We start from the raw sequence: 10,984 nt of genomic DNA, 5'->3' as shown, positions 1-10,984 counted from the left end.
TTTTTGTGTGAAAATTCTCGATTTTGTATTTTACATTTTTAACTTTATTATGCTATAACTTTTTGAAAAATGTATGGATTAACACAATTTTTTTATGAGAAATAATATTTTTTAATAATCCCTTTTTCATTTGACATACTTTATATTAATTAGGATATTAAATAAGGAACTAGCAGATCATGTAACTTTTGGAATAAACCACCAATTTTTTAAAATTAAACACTATCTAAAGATTTGTATCGAAGCCTTTTTTTTTATAGTGATTTTAATCACTGTCAGATATTATTATACTTGATCCAACTATGCTACGTCACCACTGTGCTAGGTTGGGTTTTTTTTCATTTTATAGTACAAGACATGACCTTTGATTTGGTATGTGTTTAAAGGACGCAGTATTTCCGGAGCATTTTCAAAAGTTAAGTTTAAAATGTTAGTTTTTGTAAAAACGTTACTATTTTAAATCTCCCCCAGTGAGCAGGTTAAGCGTTTGATTTTCAAAAAAATTATGTCAAACGTAAGGGAAATATCTAAGGTTTTAATATAAAAAAAATTATGTTGATTTGTTGATTTTTGAAAATTTTCAGTTGAAAAAGTTAACTTTTGTGAATTAGTTGCTATTTTGAAAGTTTTTTTCAGTTGACTATGAAACAATTTTTTATTTTTAGAATGAAAATATAATTTAAATAAATAAATGTAAATAATTTTTCAATAATTAAAAATCCAAAAAACCTAAATTGTATTCATTTTTTAAATTGCATATTAATTTCAAATAAAAATTAGGAATAAAACGGATTTTATGAAAACAAATAGAATAATTTTAATATTATAATTAGATTTTTAGGTGAGAAGCCAACGAGTTACGATTTATATTTTTATGACTCGTAACGCATCAATGTTTACAATAAAATAGGTTCACGAATTCTATTGAAGAAAATCAATAATATACTTTATTGTTAACAATTAACAGACACCCTATTTCCGTCAAATATAGTTGCCATGTATATTAATTGATATACTTTTATAGATAGTCTGTTAATAGAAAAAAACTGATAATAACATCCAATCGGGAAAAATTTTTTTTGTTACAATCAGGGTACTTAATAAAGTATTTTCTGTAGTGTAAGAAAAATTCCTTTTTAAATAGATCTCGTTCCAGATAAAATACCTTTAAAAAATAATCTCATTCCCCTTTCGTTCGTTTTTGTTTAAATAATATTTTAAAACCATCTATAATTTCTATATTAATATTATAACCGTAGATTAAATTGAAAGTATAGGATATATTTTAATTATCTTGTGCATATGTGCAATTTGAACAAAATATTTGGGGTATCTAACTTAATTGCTCCCGTCTTTATAAATATTATTACATAAATTAATTTCTAATATTCATAATTTAAACTTCGATGTGAAACTGAGAAGCTATTAATTTTTACCATTATGTGTTTATGTTATCTTTTTGTCTCTGTTACAACTTTTTCTCAACTCTCACTGGACCGATATTTCTTAACAAATATATAAGTGTTACCGATGCGGCAACTGTGCATCGAATTATTCGGTTAATAAAAAAAACAATTTGAGCTAGTTCAAAATTTCTATGTTGTTTATTTTTACTTAAAAAAATTAAAAATAAGTTTAACTTTATATTCTATGTCAATTAAACTCATATACGAGGCTCAGATATTATAAGAAATTAACTAAATGTAATTAAATGAAAAAGAAAGGCTCAAAACATAATTAATAGTAAAAATACACAATACTGAGCACCGGATAGGACTCATCCTAAAATAGAGATCTCGAAAATGGCCGAAGCCTTAAAAAGAAATTATAACATTTTTTTATGTTTAGTCGTCACGCGGGAAGAATAAAAACTTTTGCTTCCAGCAAGGAGCCAATAGATCAACACGGTGGTTGATGGATAAAGAAATTTAAGTTTTCTTTGACACATTCGGGTGAGACACACCGATGGAGAAGATGACTTAGGGCATCGGACTAACAATTTAATATCATGAAGATAAAATTATTAACAATATTAAAATTATACAGGTATTGACAGTGATGGCCAGTGTATGTTTCATATAGGGAACGATTATTAAATTGTAGTGTGTAGCGTTCACCATGACAGCAACAGTGCAGTTTTCTGATTACACGGCCAAATATAACGTACGCGACCTAATTAGCAAAACAAAACATTAAATTTATCAATACCATATGAAATGTACATAAATTAATAACATTTGAAATGAATAAATTTAATTATCTGTATGAAAAAAGTTGGTTAACTTTTTATTTAATATATGGGAAATTTCTTTAAAATTTTGAGAGTAATATATTTTACTAGATACTAGTTGTTATCATTTGATGTATCGATAAAGAAAATTTGTCAAATGTGAGTTGAAAAAAATTAATGTCAGACACAAAAAAAACCACAAAGTGAAATAATTCTTTGATATTAATTTAAGTTATTCAATCTAAATAAGATAAAAATGAAAAATTTCGAATTTCATGCATCGAAACAGACTGACCTCTAGACAATTAAAGTTAAGTAAAATAGTTTAAAATATGACGAAATTTACCGATTTTAAAAATAGTATTTTTTGGGCATTTTCCCTATTAATGGTGATTAAGGGAAATTTTTTTAATTTTTAAAAGTAATGTCTTTAATAAGATACGATTTATGATATTTTGACATATCATTGAAAAAAATTAATCAAGTGAAAGCTGAGAAAATGTAGTATCAAACTCAAAAAATAAATAAACAATAAGCAATTGTAAAATTAATACCTTCTCAGTTTCGCATCGAAGCTATACTATAGTTTTATTCAATCCACCATACTATATGTCCTCAGCGTTTAAGTATAATTAAGTCTAGGCAGAACTAACGTGTTACTTTACATTTTTTTTCTTTTAAGTAGTATTGTTATACTGAAAAATGTACTGAATAAATATATTACACTATTGAAACTCAAAATACACTAAAAACACTATTACTTTCAAGTAGTAATTCTAGAAGTATCCAAGTTAAAAATTAATTTACAACGGAGTTCAGAAACATAATATATGTGTGTTATATGGCTTGATATGAGCAAAATAAGGTTTCAAAGGACAATGTTAGATTTTAATGACATGTTTACATATTTTAAAATATTTTCAAATTGGTTTGATGAATATGGTTTTGTCAAAATGATTTTTCCACCCTAAAAAAATGTTTTTATAGGACGACTTCATCAATGAATAAACAGTTAAGAGTTTTTACCTTTTAAAGCTCTTCATCATTTTATATTTTGATGGCACATTCATAAATTTAATACATTTTTGTCCTATTCATTTTTTATAATGAAATTGTAAAAATATTTATAAATAACTAACAAAAAAATTTTAATTTACTTTTAAATGATAAAAATTGAAATTTTTAGTAAATAGTATATTGTATTGATAATTGTGTTATTGCAGTAGGATTTAATTTAGATATTGTCTTTGTTATAAAAACTGCTAGTAATAACTTGTTACAATTAGATTAGACAATTTTTGGGGAGAACTAATTTTCTAATNTTACAATTAGATTAGACAATTTTTGGGGAGAACTAATTTTCTAATTGGTGCAACTAAAGAATTAGATTGGTGCTACTTGAGTTTCAATGTAGATAAAATATATTTTAAAAATGCATAATTAAAAATTTTAATGAACTAAAAATATTTATTTAAATAAATTTTAATTTATACTTACAGGATATTACTTTCAATTAATATTAATGAAGTCTCATAATGAGGTTCTATAGTGTAAGATAGACATAATCAGAAAATAATTCCGAAATTTAGAAAAATAAACTAAATTCAACTGAGTAAAGAATATTATAAAATATCATGTTATCAACAAACGCACGTTAAAGAACACGGACAATTTTTTATTAAACTACAGGTGGTGTTATTGCTGATATTATGTGAATGTATCTAAGGTAACGAAGCAGAAAGTAAAAACAGTAAAATAAGTATTTTTCACTTATATTTTAGAACTTTCTATTTCATCAACAAAGTTGAATTTTTGAAAAGGTTTAAATTTATTTTAACTTATTTCTATTGGTTAATTTATTTTGATTGATTAGTTAATAAAATTACAAACATTGTTTAATGTCAACATTTATACCAAGTTTTAATTTATTAACACTAGATTTATGGAGCAGTTACGCATGCGTGTAACAAACGGTAAATTATTACTATTATTATTAATAATATTTGTGTTCGAAAAATATGTGGAAGAAAATAGAATTTAGAACAAAGGTTTAATCCATTATCTCATAATGTAACGCAGAATAATTCAATTTATGTTCCTACGTATCTATACCATTTAATGATATCGAGAAGTTATTTATAGTTAAAAAGTGATAAATGTAGTTGTAAATTTTAAAAATTATTAAAATATCATAAAATCTATGTAAAATCAAATTATTTACTGTGCGGATAAATGGCAGAAAAAACAGTACCGCCAATATAGGAAAGGTAAATGTTACAATTCGGCACTAAAAGCCTCTATTTAATCATGTTTAGTGTTGTGCTATTATAATATAGAGATCACAAATTGTATCTTGTCGAAAATATTACTCTCAAAATTTGATAAAATATTCCTCGTTTTACAAAAATGAGGGTAACCTTCAAAAAAATTATAATTTAGAAAATTGGTAATTTTTGAAACTCTTTTTACTTAAAACTTCCATAACTTAGAAAAATGCATTAATAAAAACAAACATTTTTTTCAGATATACTTTAGGTTTATACCTATAATTTGACGTATATTTTTTTAAAGTTAGGCCGTTTACTTATCCATAGGGGATATGCATCAACTTGCGACATGTGGACAGATAGATAATTACCGAAAAAATAGCTATACATTAGTTACTTTACTTTATATAGACGATAACTAGAAGTTAAAAAGTTGATTACTTTTTACTGGTAAATTTCCCTTAAATAAAACAAAAACTGTCGAAAATAAAAAACATTTTTTACACAATTCTGTTTTGCAAATAAGTGAGGCTGCAAATTAAACTAATTGTAATTTAATGTCTAATATAACATTTATTACTGACCAAAGAACTAATATGATATCAGTACTTAGAAGTTCTAAAAGTCTTAATTGAAATGTCTTAAACTCAACATAGTTTTAAGAAATGTATTGAATGATAGATTTTTGAATTATGAAGATGAAGACGCAGAAAAACGCCTGGAACCTGTTACAACATTAATAGGTAAATTTAAAATTTTAGTAAGGAATTTGAAAAACGGTGGAAGGAATTGTAAACTTAAGGCATCTGGGTACCGACCTTTTTCAGGGGTCGAATATAGGCAATTTTGCGATTTTTATATGTTACGCAGTGTCGTTGTGTGAGAAATACATGATTATTAGTGTGAGTGTCCATTATTGGGAGTATTTTCGTCGTGTTATTGTCGATAACAAAACCGGTTGTGTACCTGCCTTACTTTTTGATGCAATACGATTATATTGATAACGACACACGTTTATTTTATGTAGTATAAAAACTATAGTTTAGCACCAGCCTCACTGTAAATACTAATAGACGTGTCATGATTTCATAAATTTTTATTGATTATAAAAATAATTAAACTATTTATTTTCGATGATTAAGAAAAACTAAATATTTACAGAAAACAAGTTAAATCATATGAGATCCACATCGATTGTTTTGAAGTTATAAAACTATAAAAAAACTAATTTTAATTATAAGAATTCAATTTACAAAATTACATTATTTACACACTAAAATATTTAAGTTTTATAAGCCTGTTCTTATGGGAAGTCCTTTATCATTCACTTATCCATTTTCAATAGCAAACCTAGTTTCTTCTTTCCCCGCTAACTATATCGAATCCCATGCAGTTTTTTCAGTTTGCGTAGCAATATAATTATGATATTTTTGATACGTCTTATTACTCATACAAGGCATATTTAGTACAGCAGAAAACTGTTCTAAATTTGTAAACCCCTGACTAGTATTCAATGTAGCAGTAACAACTGCAGTATTTATACTAAGAAAATCATTTAATTTGGAATCCTCTGAATAAATAATTTCTTTTTTTTTGCAAAAATTACATTCAAAGAAATTCTGAAAAAAACCCCTTTGAACTTAAATACAAGATTTGAAAAATTACAGGCAAATAACTCGTGTTTAATTGATTTCAAACTATTAAAAAAATATTCAATATTTATTATTCTACGACTGTTTAAATTATACCTAAAATAGTTAAATATGTGTATTAATTTAATTGTAAAATAATACTATAAAAAATAAACTAACTATTTTTGAACNATTAATTTCATTGTAAAATAATACTATAAAAAATAAACTAACTCTTTTTGAATAATTGGTTAACTTCTGAAGAAATTTTTTTACAAGTATCAAGAGTTTGTGCACTGGGTGACAATGGTAAAAAATCATAAAAACTATCATCTCCAATTTTTCTAAAGAAAAAAAAAATGTTTGTTTCTAATAAATTATATTTTAACCTTGCCCTTCTTTAAAAATTTTTCTTCGTGAAAAAATTACTCACTCATTTATTAAATTCTCCTCGTTACTTGTTTGAGGTATGTCAAGTAAAATGTTAGTTTGAGAATTGGAAACATTCTATCAAAATAATGTATATTGTATTTATTTTTTAATTTTCATGTGTAGCTATTAATAAGAACTATTAATTTTCAGTCTGATGGTGTACCTAAATAATTTTTTTTTTTTTGAAATGTCACTTATACTTCATAAATTCTAAGCACTTCGTATTATATTAAATATAGGTTATATTCATTATCACTCAAATCTGACCACCTTTTTTTTAAAAAAATGATTTACTTTTTTTTTTGTATGTAGTTTAAAATTCATTTTATAATTAATGTAAGAGATTTATATATTCGATGATCAAGCACTTAATGTATGTGTACATTTCAAATGTGTTGAAATAAAAAGCTCATAACATCAGTTACTTAGTGTTAGATCTAGTTTGATAACATAGTGTGCGACTGAGAAAAACACGTTTTTGTGTCAGATTTAAAGAGAAATTATTAAAATATAATGCTGAATACATCAACAAGATATATTTTTTGATCTTTTGGCGTATCATTGAACAATAAATGTCCAGTAGGTACAGATATGGATAGACACAAGCAAAAAACACATCATTGTAAAACTAATACCTTCTCAGTTTTCTATCGAAACTAAGAAAGTGTATGAAAATTATTTTTATATATTCGTACCTTATCAGATATTTTTTTATGACTCCCAATTTTTTAGGGGGCCCTTATATAGGAATACAATAACAAAATTTGTTTCTTACTATGTAATGACAGCTTTGCAAATAAGATAAAAGCAAATAATCTAATATCATATATACAGGTATAATATCAAATATGCATTGTAACTATTTTTAGGCAGTCGGTATTGCCCTATGCAACCTATGAGCAATAAAATAGCTGCTGCGGATAACGCACGAGCATGTCACATATAACAGCTACTGTTTGAAAACCATTAGTTTGAGCGTACAAAATAACCCGTTTTTGTTCCATCAGTACGACAAAACTACTGATTCGATAAGAATTCTGAAAACAAATTTGAATTTAGTATCATGTCATTTAGGTATCGGTGAGGCCACTGTTTTGAAATTGTGATTCCTTCAACGTAAAAAATTATTTTGAAAATTTTAAAATTATTCTAAAATGAAAACTGTAATAAAGGGTTAAAAACATCAAAATTTCAAAAATAAGGCCTGACCGATACCTAAGTGACATGATGCTGAATTCAAATATGTTTTCAGAATTCTTATCGCATCAGTAGTTTCGTCGTACTGATGGAACAAAAACGGGTTGTTTTTTACTAAAAAGCGGTCGGTACCCAGATGCCTTAAAGGATTTGAACAAGAAGTAGAGATTAGATGGAACACACGATTATTAATGTTACAATTTATACAACGTGCACTTACAGAAATTATTGAAATTCATGGACAAATATTAAATATCTGATGAACTTGAATCTAATAAACACTTTACTATTCACAAAGTTATATTGTATCAGAATTTATTAAAAAAAACATTTAACTTTATATTAATGACGATGATGTCAACATTTCCATTATATTAAAATTATTAGGTAAGAAAGGATTAGAACTCATGAACTCCAAATTTCAGTTAGACATTGAACATGAAATAGTTGTATTACATCGCCGAAATTCATATTTTTAAAAATGTTTTCTGAAATTTATAAATTGAGAATTTTAGACGAAATTGTTGTGAAGTTATATAAAATTCAATCAGAGGAAACTAATGAAATTTATAGTGATTCACAACAAGAAAATCTGAATCGGCCAATGGTTTACGATCCACATTTTACCCTTTAGTGTTAAATGAACTTTGGTAATACAACATCTACACAAGCAGCATTACCATATTTTAAGAGGCTCATAGTCACCTCGATGTGGCAATGGTTAAATCTTATTTAAGTTCAGATATTTCAACACAATTATTGAGTATATTTTTTTTATTTGTGCTTAATATTCATTTTTCTATACTTTGTTGGCTTTATATTTGAAGTTTTAAATATGATATTTAAGACTTTGTTTGGTAATACATTACTCTCTGTATATGAAGACCCCAGTTTCCTAAGTAAAGAACAGCTTTCTCTGCTAGAATGGGTAATTATTCATAGTCTCTAGCCACCTCTTTTCCGTTCTTCATTTAGTAGTCCAATCAATCTATATGTAGTAACCTCGCTTCCATACTTTTCATACTCATGGAGTAATGTCTCACATTCGTTCGTCTAACAGAGAGTATAGCTATGCCTGTTATTCTCTAGATATCAATTTTTTAATCGCGGTTTATATGAGTGTTACAAATTAAATGTAATTTACCGTCTCTGGTTTTATTTGATTCATATTTTCCTCGACTTATTGTGAATGCATGCAAATCTGCTTTGCGTAAATTCCATTTAAACATGGGAGGTTTATCAAACGTCAGTATTATAATTCCGACAGGCATAATTATTGGTCAGTGTTGACTTCTCGGATATTTGTTTTTATTACGCGATTTACACTAAGTGGATAGGTCGTCTTGGTCTTCCGACACAAGACATAAATTCGGAGATGTTTTAGCGCCCCATCTCCCGGATTCAAAGGTCCCCCTATTTAGCATCGTAGATCAACATAAATGAGTTTGTGGCAGTCCAGCTTGAAAGTAATTTTCTATCTTAATTTTCACCCATATATCCCAATTCCGTACTATGGGAATTAAACATACTGGTAGTACGAGTAGCGTAAAAAAAAATTTCTCATACATAATGGAGACGAAATTTCGGTCATACCATCTTCATAAAGAAAAAAACAACAATTAATTGTTGAATACAGTTTGTATGCAGCAGATAGGTCACACATTAAGATCTTTTTTTTTTTTTTTTCCCACCGCCGGCATGCTGTGGACCGCCCTGGAACTACCGCAAGGTATTGCTTCAGGGCGGCCCACGCCGTCTAAAATTCACAACGTGGTGTGACCTCCCCCGTTAGCCGGATCCCAAAAATCGGGATCCGTTGCCCGGGTTGCACCACGTGGAAGTGGGGGCAGGACTTCGCGAGGGTTGGGCAAAATAACTCACAGAAACATACATAATACATAAAAAAAAAAAAAAGCACACATGCAATAAGCACCTACGGCGCCAGTGTAGCCGACGCCGCAGGTACTCCTACCCGGTTGGGTTTCGGTCTCTGCCTCAGACGTTCGGCCTCCTCCTTTTGGCTCATCACCGATTCGGCGAACGCCTGAACCAGAGACCACCCCTCCCGGCTTCTCAGCATATGGTCCACCATGGACCCAACACCGAATGCGAATCCCAAGCGGGATTCCAACTCCTCCCGCTCGCTGGCCCACGCTTCGCACCGGAAGAGCGTATGCAGTGCATTATCCGCTTCTCCCGAGCGATCCCGACAGTGATCGCACGTCGGCGCGGCTACCTTCCGAATACCGTGAAGGTATTAGTTGAAGCAGCCGTAACCGGACATCACTTGGGTCAGACGGTATGTCCTTTTCCCGTGAGTCCGGCCAATCCACCTGTCGAGCCTGCTGGGTCCGATGAGGGACTTCGTCCACGCTCCCGCGGATTCCTCGTCGGCCAATCGTTGGCGCCAACTGGACACGGTTACGCTCCGGAGCTGCAACCGATCCTCCGCGCGAAGCGGTTGACCGGTGTTCGTATCCGTTAGCGCGTTCGACGGTCAACAGGTCCGCGGGCGGCAGAGAAGCCAGGATCCTGGCCGCCACTTCGGATACGGTGCGGTATGCGCACACCGTCCGGATAGCGGCCCTTCTCTGGACCCGGTTCAGCGCTTCCGCGTTATTGGGCGAATACTCCAGTATACCCGCCCAGACCGGGGACCCTTAAAGGAGGACCGAATGAACGACGCTGACTAACAGTCGGCGTCGATGTTCCCTCGGTCCCCCGATATTCGGCATCAGTCCCGCCACCCGGTCCACCTTCTGAGCCCGCACGTTCTATGTGCGGCCCGAACATCAACCTGTCGTCGATGAGCAGGCCCAGATAGCTCATGGTCCGCTTCAGCGGGACATCAGTCCCCAGTACGGTGAGCCTAGGAGGAACTTTACTTGTACTTTCGCATGAACAAAACCGCTTCGATTTTGTCCAACGCTAGGCACAAGCCGGTCCCCTCCTGCTGGATCCAGTCAGTGACGGCGCTCAACGCACCGTTTACCCGGATACCAGCCTCCTCCGTCGAAGTGCCTTCCGCCACCACGAGCGTGTCGTCAGCGTAGCAGATGACACGTGTTCCCCGTGGCAGCGGAACGCGGAACACCGCGTTGTACGCGATGTTCCACAGCAAGGGCCCAAGAACCGAACCTTGCGGGACGCCTCCCGTCACGATAATGGTTCTGGGCCCTGCGCCACTCGCATACTCGATGACCCGGTCGCTGAAATACGACCGGATC

General features: G+C 31.0%; 1 long non-coding RNA gene across 1 annotated transcript; it reads right to left on the bottom strand.

Annotated features, from left to right (window-relative positions):
- Positions 1 to 2,036: 2,036 nt before the first annotated feature.
- On the bottom strand, positions 2,037 to 3,189 carry LOC126905377 (uncharacterized). The gene is made up of 3 exons (XR_007703985.1): positions 2,992 to 3,189; positions 2,785 to 2,925; positions 2,037 to 2,172 (listed from the first exon to the last, which is right to left on the bottom strand). It is a non-coding gene; the product is annotated as an uncharacterized LOC126905377 (long non-coding RNA).
- Positions 3,190 to 10,984: the final 7,795 nt, after the last annotated feature.

The sequence above is a fragment of the Daktulosphaira vitifoliae genome, unplaced genomic scaffold (assembly GCF_025091365.1).
Source record: "Daktulosphaira vitifoliae isolate Bord-2020 unplaced genomic scaffold, ASM2509136v1 Scaffold_4, whole genome shotgun sequence".
In the NCBI taxonomy this organism is placed as follows: domain Eukaryota; kingdom Metazoa; phylum Arthropoda; class Insecta; order Hemiptera; family Phylloxeridae; genus Daktulosphaira; species Daktulosphaira vitifoliae.
The sequence above is the reverse complement of the archived record's forward strand: the minus strand, read 5'-3'. Positions and strand labels throughout refer to the sequence as shown.